The sequence below is a fragment of the Oryx dammah genome, unplaced genomic scaffold (assembly GCF_014754425.2).
Source record: "Oryx dammah isolate SB20612 unplaced genomic scaffold, SCBI_Odam_1.1 HiC_scaffold_12, whole genome shotgun sequence".
Classification (NCBI taxonomy): Eukaryota; Metazoa; Chordata; class Mammalia; order Artiodactyla; family Bovidae; genus Oryx; species Oryx dammah.
In genome coordinates this window covers 52804211-52824100 of record NW_024070196.1, presented here as the reverse complement: position 1 = coordinate 52824100, position 19890 = coordinate 52804211, and positions in this window count along the sequence as shown.

Sequence of the window (19890 nt, the reverse complement as noted above, 5' to 3'; positions counted from 1 at the left end):
GCCTGGCGTGCTGCGATTCATGGGGTCGCAAAGAGTCGGACACGAATGAGTGACTGAACTGAACCGATGTTGCCCCAGCCTGTTTTTTTTAAAGTATTATTTATTAATGTTTATTTATTTATTGGCTGCACTAGGTTTTCATTGCTGCATGGGCTTTTCTGTAGTTGTGGCAAGCAGGGGCTACTCCTGGTTGTGGTGCTTGGCTTCTCTCTCCTTTTTCTTAACTCAGTTTATTTATTTACTCATTTTTGGTTGCACTGGGTCTTTGTCACTGCGCGTGGGCCCTCTCTAGTTGCGGTGCGCGGGCTTCCCACGGCAGTGGCTTCTCCTGCCGCAGAGCACAGGCTCTAGGCACACGGGCTGCAGTGGTTGCAGCACTGGGGCTCAGTAGTTGCTGCTCATGGGCTTTCATTGCTCTTCAGCATGTGGAATCTTTCTGCACCAGGGATTGAACCTGTGTCCCTTGCACTGGACCAACAGAGAAGTCCCAGCTTGGGTATTGCGGAAGAGGTTGTGGCCCTACCCTGGCCCGGAGTGGGTGGGATGTGGGAGCTATCGCCCTGGGGGGAGGAAGGCCTGGGTTCTTTCCCAGAATCCCCCCACACCTGAATCGTCAAGGCTCAGTTTCCTGGAACATGGTGTGGTGACTGCTGGCCAGCTGTGGCTTTTACCTGAGGGCTCCGGGACAGCCCCCCAACCCTCCTCTAACTCCACCTCGGTCCCCAGAAACCCCATTGCTGAGCTGTCTTCCTAGGGAACTGACTTCATCAGCTATCCTCATTGCCTGAAAAAAAGTTATTTCCAGTCCCTGATACTGGCAGTCTCAGCTTGTGACTATACCCCTCACCCACTGTCTTGCATTTTGGCTCTCCAAATGTCCTGCATTAGCCTTTGTTGTTGTCTTTTGAAAGTAATGTTTATTTTGCCCCAGTGGCAAATCATTCACAGTTTTTTCCAATTTATTTAAATTAAAAGAAGAGCTCACTAATGTCTCCCACTCCCGGCCCCATCCCCCACCCCACCTCTGAGAGTCACAGGCAGGTCTCTGTGAACCTGGTGTACGGTGTGTTTTGCTTTCTTTGTTTGTTTTTCTCTGTTTTGTTTTTTTAACACATTATTGACCAGAGGTGTATTAATACATCTTTTGTTATCTGAACATTATTGACCGGAGACCTAGAAGTATCACTTACATAGCAAATCACCGGTCACAGATGTTCAGTTCAGTTCAGTTCAGTCGCTCAGTCGTGTCCGACTCTTTGCGACCCCACGAATCGCAGCACGCCAGGCCTCCCTGTCCATCACCATCTCCCGGAGTTCACTCAGACTCACGTCCATCGAGTCAGTGATGCCATCCAGCCATCTCATCCTGGGTCGTCCCCTTCTCCTCCTGCCCCCAATCTCTCCCAGCATCAGAGTCTTTTCCAATGAGTCAACTCTTCACATGAGGTGGCCAAAGTACTGGAGCTTCAGCTTTAGCATCATTCCTTCCAAAGAAATCCCAGGGTTGATCTCCTTCAGAATGGACTGGTTGGATCTCCTTGCAGTCCAAGGGACCCTCAAGAGTCTTCTCCAACACCACAGTTCAGATGCATCAGTTCTTCGGCGCTCAGCCTTCTTCACAGTCCAACTCTCACATCCATACATGGCTACAGGAAAAACCATAGCCTTGACTAGACGGACCTTAGTCAGTAAAGTAATGTCTCTGCTTTTGAATATACTATCTAGGTTGGTCATAACTTTTCTTCCAAGGAGTAAGCGTCTTTTCATTTCATGGCTGCAGTCACCATCTGCAGTGATTTTTGGAGCCCCCCAAAATAAAGTCTGACACTGTTTCTACTGTTTCCCATCTATTTCCCATGAAGTGATGGGACCAGATGCCATGATCTTCGTTTTCTGAATGTTGAGCTTTAAGCCAACTTTTTCACTCTCCTCTTTCATTTTCATCAAGAGGCTTTTTAGTTCCTCTTCACTTTCTGCCATAAATGTGGTGTCATCTGCATATCTGAGGTTATTGATATTTCTCCCAGCAATCTTGATTCCAGCTTGTGTTTCTTCCAGTCCAGCGTTTCTCATGATGTACTCTGCATAGAAGTTAAATAAGCAGGGTGACAATACACAGCCTTGACGTACTCCTTTTCCTATTTGGAACCAGTCTGTTGTTCCATGTCCAGTTCTAACTGTTGCTTCCTGACCTGCATACAGATTCCTCAAGAGGCAGGTTAGGTGGTCTGGTTCCTCTGCCTTTTCTAAAACCAGCTTGAACATCAGGGAGTTCACGGTTCACGTATTGCTGAAGTCTGGCTTGGAGAATTTTGAGCATTACTTTACTAGCATGTGAAATGAGTACAATTGTGTGGTAGTTTGAGCATACTTTTGCATTGCTTTTCTTTGGGATTGGAATGAAAACTGACCTTTTCCAGTCCTGTGGCCACTGCTGAGTTTTCCAAACTTGCTGGAATATTGAGTGCAGCACTTTCACAGCATCATCTTTCAGGATTCGAAACAGCTCAACTGGAATTCCATCACCTCCACTAGCTTTGTTCGTAGTGATGCTTTCTAAGGCCCACTTGACTTCACATTCCAGGATGTCTGGCTCTAGATTAGTGATCACATCATCATGATTATCTGGGTCGTGAAGATCTTTTTTGTACAGTTCTGTGTATTCTTGCCACCTCTTCTTAACATCTTCTGGTTCTGTTAGGTCCAGACCATTTCTATCCTTTATCGAGCCCATCTTTGCATGAAATGTTCCCTTGGTATCTCTAATTTTCTTGAAGAGATCTCTAGTCTTTCCCATTCTGTGGTTTCCCTCTATTTCTTTGCATTGATCGCTGAAGAAGGCTTTCTTATCTCTTCTTGCTATTCTTTGGAAGATACTGCATGTAAGAGAGATCATAGGAGGACTACCCTATTGGTCCAGTGGTTAAGACCCATGCTTCCACTGTAGGGGGTACAGGTTCAATCCCTAGTTGGAGAACTAAGATCCAGATGCCAAAAAAAAAAAAAAGTAAATTTCAAGAGAAGGGAGGATAAGCACACTAGTCAGGTAAAGAAAACTTGGGTGTGAAATCCAGAACATCCACACCCAGGTTTTCTTTACGTTTTCACATTCACCATATGAGTATTCCATTGGCTTTAATACTAATCCTAATTATAACACTGGATGTAGCCCTACCTCTGCTGTATGGCTCTCCAATGTCTTAAAGTTAATAAATACCCTAAGCCAAGACCAATAACCCTATTTAAAAAAAAAATCACCCGGAACTCCCTGGTGGTTCAGTGGTTAGGACCATGTGCTTTCACTGCTGAGGATCCAGTCTCTGGTTAGAGAACTAAGGTGTTGCAAGCCTCGTGGTACGGCCAAAAAGAGAGAGAGAGAAAGAGCAATCATATAGTGTTTGTCTTTCTCTGACTTATTTCATTTGGAATAATGCTCTTGCAACCCATCCCTGTTGTTGCAGTGGCAAAATTTTCATTCCCTTTTATGGCTCATTGTTTTAAAAATATTTTGAAGATTTACTTATTTATTTTGGGGGGCTGTGGTGGGTCTCCATTGCTGTGCATGGGCTTTCTCTAGTTGCAGTGAGCAGAGGCTACTCTCTAATTGTAGTGCGTGGACTTCTCCTTGAGGAGGCTTCTCTTGCTTTGGAGCATGGGCTCTAGGGCCCTCAGGTGTCAGGAGCTGCGGCTTCTGGGCTCTAGAGCACAGACTTCGCAGTTGTGGCACACAGGCTTAGTTGTTTCTCAGCACATGGGATCTTTTCAGACCAGGGATCGAACCAGTGCCCCTTGCATTGCAAGGCAGATTCCTAACCACTGGACCACCAGGGAAGCCCTATAATTTTTTTTTTTTTTTTTTGGCTAGTGAGTTGTGAGTTCTTCCTGTAGGTTAGATATTGCTGCTGCTACTGGTTCTAAGTCGCTTCAGTTGTGTCCGACTCTTTGCGACCCCATAGACGGCAGCCCACCAGGCTCCCCTGTACCTGGGATTCTCTAGGCAAGAACACTGGAGTGGGTTGCCGTTGCCTTCTCCAATGCATGAAAGTGAAAAGTGAAAGATATTAGCCCCTTATCAAGTATCTGATCTGCAAATATTTCCTCTCACTCAGTAGGTTGCCTTTTCATTTTGTCGATGATTTTTCTTTGCTGTGCAGAAGCTTGTTAGTTTGATGTGGTCCTATTTGTTTGTTTTTGCTTTTGTTTTTGGTGTCAGATGCCTTAAAATTTTTATTTTGTTTCTTCTTCTATTTTTTTGGCTTGCAGGATTTTAGTTCCCTGACCAGGGATTAAAGCCAGGCCCAGCAATGAAAGCACTAAGTCCTAACCACTGGACAACCAGGGAATTCCCTGCCTTTTTTCTTTCTTTCTTTTTTTTTTTAATATCGATAAACAGATAATTCTGGTAGGTTATGACCTTGAGGATCATTCAGTCCAACATTCAATCCAATGTTCCCATTTCTCAGATAAGAAAAACAGACTATCAGCAAGAAGGTCCCTGACATTACTCCCCTCATTCTTTCCTGACCCCCTCCTCCCTCCTTGCCTCTCTTGTCTTTCTCTCCCGACCAGAGAGCAGAGAGAGGCTTGTACCAGGGAGGAACACCCCTTCCCACCTTCCTCAGCAAGACCTGCTAGGTCCCCTGGTCCACTCTAAAATTTCCACCTCCTCCAGGAAGCCCTCTCAGAACTCCCCAGCTCCAGGTCAGAGGTTCAGCTGCTTAGCTGCCGTGGGTCAGCCTTAGTCAGCAAACCCCTGGGAGGTGGGATCTGGAACAATCAGAGAACTTTCCTAAGCCAGTCAGAATAGAACTGGAATGTGAACCAGATTATTCTAACTCCAGAGCCTACATTTTTTTTTTTTTTGGCTGCACCACCGCATGGCATGTTGTTCCCCAACCAGGGATCGAACTGGAGAACCCTTGTAGTGGGAGCACAGAATCTTAACCTCTGGACTGCCAGGGAAGTCCCCAGAACCCCGCCTCCCCCAGTCCCCCGCTTTCATCACTGTAGGCATCACCTTCTAGGCAAGTGGGAGATGTGGGTCCCCCCTACCAGACAGATGGGAAGACTGAGGCTTGGAGAGGGAACATATGCCCCTAGGGTTGTGGAGCTGTAAGAACAGAGATCCTAGCTCCGGCCTATTTGCTTCTATTTGCTCTCCACCAGTCCAGACATCTTTTCCCTTTTCTCTGTTTCCTGGACAAACATGAAGGCAGACCAGGTGGCCCCACCTCCTCATTCGGCCCCTACTGGGCCAGTCTGCCTCTGCGTCCAGCTTGGTCCCCTGAGTCTAGGTTTCCATCCGAAAACGGGAGTGGGTGGAGCCCAGAATGGCACTCATGGGCCAGGAGTTTCCACATGGGAGAATGTCTCAGTGCACCCTCCCATCCCAGGTGCAGAGGAACACTGTCCCCTTGCTTGCGCTGGCCGACTCAAATCCTCTCCCCTGGAACCTGACCTGCCCTGTGTCCTCGGCACTAAGTTAATGTTTGCTGAATCAAGGAAACATGTCAGCAGCAGCCTCGGGTGCCAAAGGTAAGTGACCGGCTCTGCTGACCAGGGCTGGTATCTTCGTCCCTCCTACCCCCTGGACTTTGCTTCCATAAACACTGTGGGGTCTCAGTCACATACTGGAAGCACGCCTACGTGCCTCTCCCATCTGTGGGAGAAGTGGGGGTGGGGAACCTGCAGGACCCAGTCTTTGGAGCCCCCCTGGTCCCTTCCAGGGACTCCGTCTCAGGCTGGGCCCAGTTGGAGAAGGTTAACGGCAGGTGTACGGTCCTTGGCTCTTTGTTCCTGAGTGGCCAGTCCATGCCCATCCTGTGCTAGGAGCTAGGTTCCAGACAGCTTGCTCAAGGAGCCCACAACCCAGATGTCCTCATGTGACTCACCCTCCTGTGCCCTGGTGTATAGACAACAGGGAACCCAGCAGGCTTGAGGCTGATTTTCTTTCTTTCATTTTGTAAAAAATACTTTTTAAAATTTATTTTTGGCTCTGCTAGTTCTTCACTGCCATGCAGGCTTTACTCTAGTTTTGGCGAGCCAGGGGCCTACCTTCTAGTTGTGGTGCCAAGGCTTCTCACTGCGGTGGCTTCCCTTGTTGCAGAGCACTGGCTCTAGGGTGCTTGGGCTTCAGTAACTGTGTGATGTGGGCTCTAGGCCACAGGCTCAGTAGCTGTGGGATGTGGGCTCTAGACCACAGGCTCAGTAGCTATGCAAGGGCTTTAGTTGCTCCACAGCCTGTGGGATCTTCCTGGCCTAAGGATCGAACCTGTGTCTTCTGCACTGGCAGGCAGGTTCTTTACCACTGAGCCATGAGGGAAACTCCTGATTTGAAATATATATTTTTTCTTTTAACATAGTTGAGCCAGCCATTATCCTGAAGGTTTGATAATCATTTATTTAGAATCTTGACCTTTTTTTTTTTTGGTCTTTTTTTTGCTGCACCATGAGGCCTGTGGATTCTTAGTTCCCCAACCAGGGATTGAACCTGAGCCCTCTGCATTGGAAGCACAGAATCCTAACCACTAGATGGCCAGGGAAGTCCCTTAAGGTTGCTGTTTGTAGGAAGGCCTGCTTGCAAGGTTGAGCCTTGGTTGACATTGAGGAACTTGTATTTCAGAAGGTTCCCACCATCCCCAGAAATGGTAAGAGTCACTCAGTGAGCCTAAACCATGCAAATAATATGGCTTATGCCAAACACCTGCTTCTATCCTGGGAGTCTGGGATTTTGATACCCACTGTGCAGTGGGTGCCTTTGAGACCAGCCTCCAATAGAAACACTGGAGTTTTAGGCTCAGGCACGCTTCCCTGGTAGACACTTCATCTCTCGCTGGAGGAAGTAAGGGCATCCAGTGAGACCTCACTGGGAGAAGACCCTTAGTAGCTGGCCCCTGGTTTCCTCTGGACCTCACCTATCCTGCTTCCTGGACTGAGTTTGCGTCTTTTGTTGTAATATGCCTTTGTATTTTTAAGAAATACTAATTTTTGGCTGCGGCAGGTCTTAGGTGAGACACACAGAATCTTCCATCTTCACTGTGGCATGCAGACTCTTTAGTTGCAGCATTTAAACATTCAGCTGTGGCCTGTGGGATCTAGTTCCCTGACCAGGGATGGAACTGGGGCCCCTCCATTAGGAGTGTGGAGTCCTAGCCACTGGACCACCAGGGAAGTCCCTGTAATATGTCTTAGTCATAAGCATGACTATATGGTGGGTCCTATGATTCCTTCTAGTACATAATCAAACTTGGAGGTGGTATTGGGACCCCTCCCTGACTAGGTAGGGTTCAACCTATGGATCCTGACTCACTGAAAGATGGTGGAAACATTGTTTGGGGAAAGGAAGGATGGAGTGGCAAGGAATGTCCTTCCTAAGATGTGCATATGAGTTTCCTAGCTGTGTAAGCACTGGCTATCTTCTTCTTCATGACCATGACCTAGGTGGCCTTGGTCCTGAGCTCCTTTTTGAAGACCTGGCTGAACACTCAGAACCTGCCCAGGGGCCTTGGGATGGCCTGCATGGCCTCCTGGAATAGTTGACCAGCCTTTAAAGCCTGGGTGGCTGTGGAGTTACCTGTGGTGTGAGACAGTAGCTTACCTGCAGGCAAATCTGTTATGAGAGGTAAAAATTACTTCTGGGATTCAACAGTAATAGATGGAGTCCCAGGAGAGTTGACTAGCGGCATCCCTGTGGTCTGTTGAGACTGCAATGGCTTGAAATGAGGTGGGGAAGTCCAGTGTGCCTTTATTTACTTATTTATTTAAAAAATAAAACTTTAGGGGTCTTACTGTGCTGCATGCAAGATCTTAGTTCCCTTACCAGGGATCAAACTCAGGTTTCCTGCAGTGGAAGGGCAGATTATTAACCACTGGACCCCTAGGGACGTTCTGATGCCTTTGGTGTTTTGTTCCCTCCTCTAGACAGGAGGAAGAATAGGTCAAACATTCCCAAAAGAGAGCTTTAGGTGGCCCCCAAATGTTGAAAGTTTGCATTATTGTTTTCACTAAGTGGAAAGAAAATGTTAAATATTTTCCCAGAATGGATAAAAGCTTTAGATAAACCAGAGGGGGGAAAAGGGCAGGGGAGACGCTCTAGCTGTTGCTGCCATAGCCTCCCTCTCCCCTCCCCACTGTAAGGGTTGAATTTACTGCTAAGAGCTTAAATAAATTTGCAATGAAAATAAAGGGGGAGGAATTTTTATTTAGGTGCACCCTCAGGTTATGTATTTTAAAATTTTTATTATCTATTTATTTTTGGCTGTGCTGCGTCTTTGTTGCTGTGAGGGGCCCTTCTCTAGTTGTGGTGCGCGGCTTCTCACTGTGGTGGCTTCTCTTGTTTTGGAGCATGAGCTCTAGGTGAACGAGCTTCAGTAGTTGCAGCACGTGGGCTCAGTAGTTGTGACATAAGGGCCTTTTTGCCCTGAGGCATGTGGGATCTTCCCAGACCAGGGATCAAACCCGCGTCCCCTGCATTGGCAGGCAGATTTTTAACCGCTGGACCACCAGGGAAGACTAGGGAGAGGAATTTTTTATTAAAAGTATTTATTTGACTGCACCGGGTCTTATTTGCAGCACTCAAGATCTTTGGTCTTTATTGCGGCATGCAGGATCTTTAGTTGTTGCAGTACAGTCTTATGCACTGGACCACCAGGGGAGTGCCAAACGGAGAGGAATTTTTTAAGGTTTTTTTTTGTGCGTGTGTGTGTATATTTTATAGTTATTACATATGAATATATGATTAAAGCAGATAAAAAGTGTTATATGATTGTAATTTCATGAATATGAGAGGGATGGTCACAATTAGGGAGAGCTGCAAGAAAAAAAACCATTGCTAGGACAAAATTTTTCTTGTATTTCACCATATGGGCAGCTTGGAATTTGAGCTGAGTATCGAAAACAGAACAGTTCATACTATGAGTCCTTGTCTATTGGGTCCTTCTGGGGGAAAAAAAAAAAAAACAACAATGTGGGACTTCCCTGGTGATCCAGTGGCTAAGACTCGGAGCGCTCAACGCAGGGGTCCTGGGTTCAATTTCTGGTCAGGAAGCTAGATCACACGTGCTGCAAATAAGACCCAGTGCATCCAAATAAATAAATAAATTTTTTTTTTTAACGGAGACAGTATGAGAAAGAGGCGGTCTCTAAATGGAGATGCACTTTTGAGGTTTGGAAACAGTCTTTGGTTGCTAATGAGCTCCTGTGAAATCATATGCCTTATCTTTAGACATAATGTGCCATGACTTGCATATCTTTGTGGGACTCGGCTTGTCTTCTAAGACCAACATGACAAAAAGGGTATGGGAAAGCCTTGGTTGTCTTTTGAACTTGGGATGTGGCTGTCTGGCTTGGCTACAGCAGAAGAGATGCTGTTACTCCCCCTTTCAACCCCCAGTTTTATCGAGGAATAATTGACAAATTACTGATAAGAGAAGCTCATCTGGCCTCAGCTGAACAGTGTGGTTTATGCAGATCACCTGCATGCTTCTGAGAGTCTGGAATTTTGGCGCATCATACCATGCAGAGGTCACAAGACATCCAAAGATGTCCATGGCAGAGAAAGGGAGGAAAAAAAGGCAGAAGATCTAGTGCTCTAGATAATATCCACATGAATACCTACCCTCATTTATAAGGCTGTCCACTTGTCTTAGTTCATCTACCATGGTGGAAAATATTGTAAACAACCTAAATGTCCTTGTATTGGTTAAATACAAGGAAACATTAAGTAACTATAAAAACAGATCAAGAGGGATTTCTCTGGCAATCCGGTGATTAAGACTCCGTGATTCCACTGCAAGGGATACAGATTTGATCTCTGGTCAGGGAACTAAGATCCCACATGCGGGCAGTTTCCCACAGTGCAAAACATGCCAATGACTGTCAGCCATTGAATGGACTTTATTAATTTATTTTTTCAAGTTTAATTGGAGTACAGTTGACTTACAATGTTGTGTTAGTTTCAGGTGTACAGCAAAGTTAATCCATTCTGAATTGGATAAAGAGAACCTGAATTTAAATAAAGAGAACCAATTCAACAATTTCCATTTGGAATCTTCTTTTGGGATCACCCCAGGCTATTGTGACCAAAAAGTTTATTTCCTTCTTTTCAAGTCTAATTGCCATTCTGATTCTGCAGCAAATAATATTTGCATGATTTACATGATTTTAGGAATTGTAAATATGGCTTTTTGAGAATCTTGAAGTGTAATTTATAAAGAATGACATTCACCCTTTTCAGCATACAGTTCTGTGAGTTTTGAAAACATATGCAGTCATGTAACTATAACCACCATCAAGATCTAAAACAATTTCATTACCCAAAACAGACCCACCAACCCATTCACCACTGTGTACCTTTGTAGTTAAACCCTCCCCCACCCAGTCGCTGACAGCCAGGGATCTATTTTCTGTTATGTGGACAGATTGTGGGTTTTGCCTTTTCCAACATTTTGTGTAAATGAATCAGACAGTAAGCAGCCTTGTGAGTCTGGCTTCTTGCATTCAACATAATGCATTTGAGAGTCTTCCATGTTGGTGCCTCTACGTGGATTGTGTGTCTTTTTGTTGCTGAGCAGAGTTTTCTAGCACTGATCTCCCAGAGTTTTGCTGTTGTTGGTTTTGTTTGTTTTTTGTTTTGGCCCTGCCTCATTGTGATTTTGATTTGCGTTTCCCTAGTGGCTAATGACCCACTCCAGTGTTCTTGCCTGGAGAATCCCAGGGACAGGGGAGCCTGGTGAGCTGCCATCAGTGGAGTCGCACAGAGTCAGACATGACTGAAGCGACTTAGCAGCAGCAGCAGCAGCATCAGTGGCTAATGAGGAGAAGGCAATGGCACTCCACTCCAGTACTCTTGCCTGGAAAATCCCATAGACAGAGGAGCCTGGTAGGCTGCGGTCCATGGGGTCGCTAAGAGTTGGACACGACTGAGCAACTTCACTTTCACTTTTCACTTTCATGCATTGGAGAAGGAAATGGCAACCCACTCCAGTGTTCTTGCCTGGAGAATCCCAGGGACAGGGGAGCCTGGTGGGCTGCCGTCTATGGGGTCGCACAGAGTCGGACACGACTGAAGCGACTTACCAGTAGCAGCAGCAGTGGCTAATGATGTTGAAATTTTTCTGTGCTTATTGTTAATTTCATACATTCTTTGGAGAAATATCTCATATCCTTTTCCTACTTTTTCATTGTATTGTCTTTTTATTACTGAGTTGTTGTTGTTCAGTTGCTCAGTTGTGTCTGACTCTTTGCAACCCCATGGACTGCAGCATGCCAGGCTTCCCTGTCCTTCACCATCTCCCAGAGCTTACTCAAACTCATGTCCATTCAGTCGGTGATGCCATCCGACCATCTCGTCCTCTGTCACTTAGATGCAACAGTTCCTTATGTGGTCCCTTATCAGGAATCAAGTCCCTTATCAAATATATGATTTACAAATATCATAAATTTACAAATATCATTTTTCCCACTCTGTGGGTTGTGTTTTCACTTGATGGAATGACAGGCAGCACAGATTTCTAAAAATTTGATGATGCCTGACTTACTATTTTTTTCTTTGGTCACCTGTGCTTTTGGTATTGTATGTAAGAAGGGGAGCTGATTTTTTAACTTAAAACATCTTCACCTGAGAAAGTTTCATTGCTCTTGGAAAATGCTTTGGAAATGACCCCTGAGCCCGTTTCAAGCAGCAGGAGGAAACCAGCCTCCTGAAACCTGGAGAAGCTTCCTCTTCCTTTGGCCTGTGGCTAAGTGGGAAGGGCTGGCTTGGCAGGGGTGAAGGAGGGGAAAAGAGGGGAAGGTAGGAGCGCTGCGAGTCTGCAGGGGGCCTTCGTGGACAGGCTAGAGAGGAGCAAAGCCTTTTTGTAGGCAGAGGTAGGGGCTCCTGCTGAGCAGCCTTGGGCAAGTCACTTTGTCTCTCTGAGCCTCATCTGTAAAGTGGGAATTATAGTAGCACCTCCCTCATAGGGTTGTTATGAGAATCATCTGAGCTAATGCACGTAGAGTGCTTTGCTTGATGCCTGGCATGACTCAATTAATGGCTACTGATATAGTTAATTAATACTTACCAATTATGCTTATAAGGAATGTGTACTTAGTCACTCAGTCATGTCTGACTCTTTGTAACCCCATAGACTGTAGCCCGCCAGGCTCCTCTGTGGAGAGGTTTCTCAGGCAAGAATACTGGAGTGGGGTGCCATGTCCTTCTCCAGGGGATCTTCCCAACCCAGGGATGGAACCTGCATCTCTTGTGTCTCCTGAGTTGGCAGGTGGATTCTTTACCACTAGCTCTACCCCAGAAGCCTATGAGGAATGTGGGAGGGTCGCAAATGTCAGATTAGGGGGTTGGGGCTTTATCTTTGAGGCAATGGGGGAGCTTTAGAAGGTTTTGTAGCAGAGTTGCAACATCGTCAAGACTTTAAAGGCTTCACTGCTCAAGGTCAACATGGGGAAAAGCTGTGGATAACTGCTGTGCTTGAACTGGAGTGGCCTATTTATGATTCTTTATTATATCTGGGGGCTTCCGTGCTGGCTCAGCGGTAAAGATTCTGCCTGCCAGTGAAGGAGATGCAAGAGACCTGGGTTTGATTCCCTGGGTTGGGAAGATCCCCTGGAGAAAGAAATGGCAACCCACTCCAGTATCCTTGCCTGGGAAATCCCATGGACAGAGGAGGCTGGCGGGCTATGGTCCATTGGGCCATGAAAGAGTTGGACATGACTTCATGACTAAACAACAACATTATACCTGGGGAATGTAAATAAACTAAAAGACTTTAGTTTCATTTGAAAATTGAACTGCCAAAACAGTCAAACAGCCCTGTGTTCTTTTTTCTGGGATCTACAACTGTAGGCCTCCAAACAGAATTAAATGAGGATTCAGGGGCAAAAGCCTGTGGATAGAACCGCCCCCATCCCCTGCCAGGCTCCACAGACTCCCCAACAAGGGCTGAAATAACAGTTGGAGAACAGAGGGCATGTGGGCTGGCCAGTGTGCCCAGCTATTATCAGGGCTGGTGCAGCTGGGCAGGGCCAGCTGGGTGGGGCTGGTCTCTATCTCTTAGGGCACAGGGCCCACATGCTTGAACTTTGGGGTGATGGGCAGCTGTAGCACCAGGCATCAGTGATGGCCTGGAGGGTCCAGAGAGTTCCGAGTGGGGCCTTCTCTCCAGTTGCAGTGCACGGCTTCCGATTGTGGTGGCTTCTCTTGTTGCAGGACATGGGCTTCAGTGGTAGTTCCAGCAGATGGGCTCAGTAGCTGTGGCTCATGTTGTTTAGTTGCTACGAGGCTTGTGGAATCTTCCCGGACCAGGGATGGAACCCAGGTCCTCTGTACTGGCAGGTGGATTTTTATCCACTGTACCATCAGGGAAGTCCTGGAGACTTCTGTGATCTTGGGCCACTTCCAGCTTCTCCCTGAGTCTCAGTGTCCCAAACCATGGGTGCCCAGGATCTGAGGTGCCCAGGACAGAAGACTATCCTCTGTTCTTGGCTTTGGAGCATTGAGCGCTATCCTGGATTTTGTTGGTTTGGCCTGTCCAGCATCCATTCGTCCTCTAGCCACAGCATCTCACTCTTCCTTTGGGGGAACTATCCCTTCTCCCTTTCTGCCCATGTGGTTTGGGAACATGTTGGGGGCTACCCAGGTGTAAAGAACCTGCCTCCAGTGCAGGAGACGTAAGAGACACAGGTTCAATCCCTGGGTGGGGAAGATCCCTTTGGAGGAGGGCATGGCAATCCACTCCAGTATTCTGGCCTGGAGAATCCCATGGACAGAGGAACCTGGCGGGCTACAGTCCAGGGGGTCAGGAAGAGTCGGACACAGCTGCAGCAACTAAGCATGCACGAACCAAGACTGGCCAATGAGAATCTCTGTGATTGGTTCAGGTTTGGGTGCCTGACCAGAGCTGGCCAGTGTGGGTTTGCCCTGGGACTTTTGCTTGAGAAAGAGGCTCTCTCTGGGGTCTGAGTTTGCTGAGCCAATGGAACACTACCGCAGTGCCCATGTCTGACTCCATGGAGGGAAAACGTGCCTGTGTGTGGAGCCAGCACGGAGAAAGCAGTGATGAGAGGAGACAGATTCCTGAGATCTGAGTGACCTGTTCTAGACATACATCTGGGTAAGTTAAGATTTTTTCCTCTTTTGCTTAAGCTCCTTTGAGTTGGGTTTCTGGCATTTACAACCACTAATCCTGACACAAAAAGAATAATAGCAACAACAATAACTGTCTATGAGCACTTATTCAATATCAAGCACCAAAGTTGGTTGGCAGCTGTCTGTTCAGCAACTGGCATTGATATTGATTAGCTTTGTTGGCATGGGAGTTCCCTGGTGGTTTGGTAGTTAAGAATCCACCTGCCAAATGCAGAGGTCCGATCCCTGGTCTGAGAAGATCCCACATGTCACGGGGCATCTAAGCCCGTGTTCCACAACTACTGAGCCTGCAGTCTAGAGCCCGTGCTCCCCAACAAGAGAAGCCACCACAAGGAGAAGCCTCACCCCACAACTAGAAAAAGCAACCGGCAACTAGAGAAAGCCCACACATAGCAACAAAGACCCAGCACAGCCAAAAAAAAAAAAAATTATAGATGTAGATTTGCTGGCACAAAATGATAAAGTCAACAGACTTATGGCAGTTTTGATTATTATTTTAAATTTCTCTATGGACGATGTACCTCTGTGGTGGGTATGGAAGGTCCTTTCAAGGAAGGACTTGGGGGGATGGGGGAAGTGGCTAGCTGTCAGCTCCTATGGGATCTCCTGCCATTGCACAGACTTTGCCCCAGGCTGCCTCTGCCCAGAGCGGCCTCCATGTGGTAGCTGAACACCGCAGGTGTAAAGGTGGCCATTTCAGCCCAGTGGGGGACAGCTCTGACCAGCAAGTCTGTCTCCAGAGTCCCTGTTTGGGACTGATCAAGTCCTGTTGGGCCTCCACCAGTGACTTCTCCTTCTCCCCAGTCTGGCTTCTCCGCGTTCATTTCACTGGTGTGAATCCTTAAAAACATCTTGTACCCCAAGCTCTGTCTCAGTCTCTGCTTCTGAAGAACCTATTCTGTGACCAGCCTTACTACCTGCACCTGGAGTGGGCAGGACTCCTTGCCTCTCCCTTCTGGGTGTGCCGCTCCCGAGCACTGGGCCTGTGTAGCCTCTCAGCTCACTGTTAGTTCTCCCATTTAATGGATGAGGAAACTGAGACTCAGAAAGTTGAAGACTTGCCTAAGTGATCAATTGTCCACTGTGATTAGAAAATGCTGAACCAGAAGGTGGAACCAGATCACCTTTATATCATTATGTTTGCTACTGTCAAAACCAATCCCTTTATTTCAAGGTGTCAAGAAGTTTAGCAACCATTGGAGGAACATGTATGTGAAGGCTGTGATCCAAACTTAATGATTTTTAAAGTCAAAAGCAGGTTCTGGCCAGCATTTTCTATAAAGAGCTAGGTGATACATATTTCAGGCTTTGAGGGCCATATGGCCTCTGCTGAAACTATCCAACTCTGCAATTATATCTCGAAAGCAGCCAGAGGCAGTATGTAAATGAATTGGCGTCATGGTGTGCCAATAAAACTTTATTTACAAAAACTATTTGCAAAAACAGGCAATGAGCAGAAAGAGACAAGCATCCATATTTGGACTGAGAGTTAATATAGTTTGCTTGCTCCAGCCCTAGACAATCAATAAAACAATTAACCTTTAGTTTGTAGCAGTGTTGAATTCTGTGATAAAAGGACTCCTTATGGCCAGTTACAAACTGCTAACAGAAGGTAGTTTGAACTTGGAGTTGAGAATCATATGTGCAGTAATACATCATACAGAAAAACAGACAAAAGTCTAGGTAGTAATAAAATGAAATAAAATTGGGAATCGCCTGGTGGTTCAGTGGTTAAGGCTTTGTGATGTTACTGCTGAGGGCCCTGGTTCAGTCCCTGGTTGGGGAACTAAAATCCCATAAGCCGTGTGGCAAGAAAAAAAAGATGAAAATGTAGTAAAATAAGAAATTAGGAAGTGATGAGATTTGAACATTTTTTACCTTTGTTTTCATGAGAGTTTAGTTGTAAGTGTATATTAAACTTTTTTCTGCTTTTTAATGTAATTTTTAATGTACATAATTTAATTTTAAGTAATCTGCTGTCTTAAAAAAAAGTCTCCCAAACTCCCTGAAGAATTCACAATGGGCTCTCCTGAGCCAGTAGGAACTGCTGTGCGAGGTGTAGGAAGCAGGAGGCCCCCATGGCCAGGGAAAGGGCAGAGGCCATCAGTGGCCCTGGAGGAGGAGAAGCTGTTATAACATCAAGGCCCAGGGCACATCAAAGAGGTTTTCTATTTCCTTCTCTGGCCAAACAACTATGACGTCAGCTGCTCCATTATTTGCATAAACTGAGGGTGAAGTTACTCAAGATCAGCCACTGATCCCTTCCAGACTGAACCTGTGACCCCATCATCCAGAGTCCCTAAACTTTTGAACATCTGCCGTCCTTCAGTTCGGAAAGCTGACTTTCATTCTTCACAAGGATAACAGAAGAGTTAACTTTGGCCTTCGATTTGCTGTGTTGCCTTCAGTATATTGCTTAACCTCTCTGAACCGCCTTTATCTATATCTGAATATTAGGGAGAGCTGTGATGAGTCTCTGGTACCTACAGGGATAGGAGTGACTATGTTTCCAATGCTTGGCATTTAATATAAAAGCCTTACGAGGTAGGTGTTATTTTTGTACCCATTTTACAGTTAAGGAAACTGAGGCTTAGAGAAGCTAAGTGGTTCATACTACTAAGTGGTAGAGTTGGGATTCATTCTGTCTACTCCAAGTCCAAATTTCTCATTTATTTTTTTCTCATGTGTCTCCCTGCATCTGGAGATCTCCAAGATTTTTATAGTGATAGGAGTCTGAGAAATCATTAGTTCTGAAACTTGAAACCCAAATGCCCTAGAAGCCAGGAGAGTGACAGAGAAGAGAGAAGAGCCAGGTGGGATTGTGGAGTCATAGGGCTCATACCTTGGCAACAAGGACAATGATTATTCAGCTCCAGCCATTTATCCCTGGTGGGAATGTGGGCCCAGTTTCGCCAGGTTTTGTTCAAGAGCAGCTGAAAATGTGAATTTTTATGTAAAATCCATTGATTTAAAAATTGTTTTGTTTTGGGGAGCTCCCCGGCAGTCCAGTGGTTAGAACTCCATGCTTTCACTGCCGAGGGCCTGGGTTCAATCCCTGGTCTGGGAACTAAGATCCCATAAGCCTCACAGTACAGCCAAAAAACAAAAATGAAAAAACCAAAACACCTTGGAGTTCAGCCTGTTGGTTTACAGATGCAGGAACTGAGGGTAATTGACTTCCGGTTCCCAGTAGGCAAGGGCAGATGGAAAATTTGGAAGATTTGCAGAGTCCTGGAGGCTGGCAGTATGATTGTGACCACCCAGGTATTGTAGGTAGCTCTTAGGTCTTTATCTCAATTCCATCTCTCCTGGCCTCCTCCTGAAATGAAAAGGAGAAAGACATGGATGTCTGGAAGAGGCAGACAATTTAAGTTCCCCTAGATCTTGGCAGCTTTGTAAAGCAAAGGCTCTCTTGTTTGCCTATGGCCACCGCAGGTAGGCTTAATCTATAGAACAATTGGAATGGGGAAGGAGCAGATTATTCTCCCTGTTGGTTCCCTTAGAATCCTTGATTCAACACTCACTTGGACTTCCCTGCCAGTCCAGTGGTTAAGGCTCCAAGCTTCCAATAAAGGGGTGCAGATTTGATCCCTGGTCAGGAAACTAAGATCCCACATACTGTGCAATGCGGGTGGCCCCCAAGTCCCCCCTCAAACAAACAAAACCCCCCAAATGAACAAAAACCCCACTCAGTCAAACAACTAAGGCTAAGCCTCAATCCATATCCTCTGAGTCCTAAGTACGTGGGACACACAGGTAAACACGCATTAAGGATAGCAGATGGAAATGCACTGAACAGTCCAGCTCTGAGGCAGGTCAGAGAAATGAATTTCAGGAGAGGTGATATTTGAGCTGGATGGATCTTGAAGGAGAAGCTGAAACCAGCCTGGCCTGAGATGATGTCTTAGAGAAGGAATCGGCAGGTGCTAAGACCCAGTGCTAAGAGAGACTGAGCAATAAATAAATGGGCCAGAAACTGCTATCAATTTAGGGTGGCTGGAAATAACTTTGTCTCTGTGTGTTGGAGGTGGACTAGGGGTCAAAAGGCAAGCAGGGATCAGAAGGGTCTTGAAAGATAAGAGAAGGTGCTGGAAAGCCATTAAAAGCTTTTAAGCATCAGAGTGACAGTGTTGTTCTTTGGGTTGGTTATTCTGGCTGCTGTGTAGAGAATGGATGAAAGGGACAGCGAGATGCTGAGACAAATTCAGAGCCCTCAGAAATCTGGGGTGATGGCATGAGAGCAGAGGTGGAGGTGATGGAATGGCTTTGAGAGCTACGAAGGCAGTAGAAGGGACAGGATCTACGTCATTATAATAATAACATTGACAATAACAACATAATATTGGGACTTAAACAATAGCTCTGGTTTCTGATGGTAAAGGCGAGAATCTTTTCCCCTCCCTTTTTTTGGGAAAAATTTCAAACCTCAGAAAAGTTGCAAGATAGTTTCCGTGAACACCCAATATATCCTCACCGAGATTTACCTACTGTCACATTTTGCCCCTCTTTTTCTCTGTGTCTCTGTTTTTATACATACAGAGATGTATACATATGTGTTTGTATGCATAGCTTTTTTTCCTGAACCACCTGCAAATTTGTTTCAGAAACCATGATACTGCACCTCTAAACACTTCAGCATTCATTTCTTTTGAACAAGGAGATTTTTCTAACACATTCACAATACCATTAATTTCCTGAGGAAATTTAATATCCATATACTATAATGGAGAAGGAAATGGCAACCCACTCCAGTGTTCTTGCCTGGGACATCTCATAGACAGAGGAGCCTGGTGGGCGACATACAGTCCATGGGGTTGCAAAAAGTCAGACATGACTGAGCACAGACATACACACACACATATACACCTTAATATAAAGTCCATATTCAAATTTCACCAATTGTCCCAGAAATGTCCTCTAAAGCTGCTGTGTTTTTAATTTTATTTTTAAAAATTCAAAGATTATGTGTTGCAGTTATTGTGTCTCTTTTGTCTTTTCTTTTGTTTCCTTTTTTTTTTTTCTTGCATCAATGTTAGAAATGTTTATTTAAAAGTGGTAATTGAGGTGAGAGTTTCCTGGTGGATGAGGGGTTTAGGATTTGGCACTTTCATTGCTATCTGGTGCACACAAAAAAATGGTGATTAGGTAATTGAAAAAAATGTAGGAGGCCTAATGTAACTGGTTCTACTTTTTTCTATGTAGAGATTATTTTAGCAACTTTTTATTTTGAAATAATTTCAAAGTTACAGAAACATTGCAACAATAATACAAAGAATGTTCCTATGTGTTTCACCCAGAGTCACCAATTATTTATACTTTGTCACATTTTTTTCATTTTCTTATCTACAAATATATATACAGATTTTCTTCTGAACCATTTGAAAATAAGTTGCTTCTCTTGCCCCTAAATACTACAGGGTGTATTTTCTAAGGACATTGTCTTATATAGCCCAATTCAAGTATCAAAATCAGGAAATTGAACTATATTTGGTATTAATATAGTTATATTAATATATACTACTATATATATTAATATATGCTAATATAATAACTAAGTTTGGTACTGTATTACCCATATTCAAATTTCCCCAACTGTGCCAAGGATGTCTTATAGTCTTTTTTTTTTTAGAGAACCAAGATCTAATTAGGGTTCACATATTGCATTTAATTGTTTGTCTCTTTAGTCTTTAAATATATTTATTTATTTGGCATTGCCAGGTCTTAGTTGCAGCATGTGAACTCTTAGT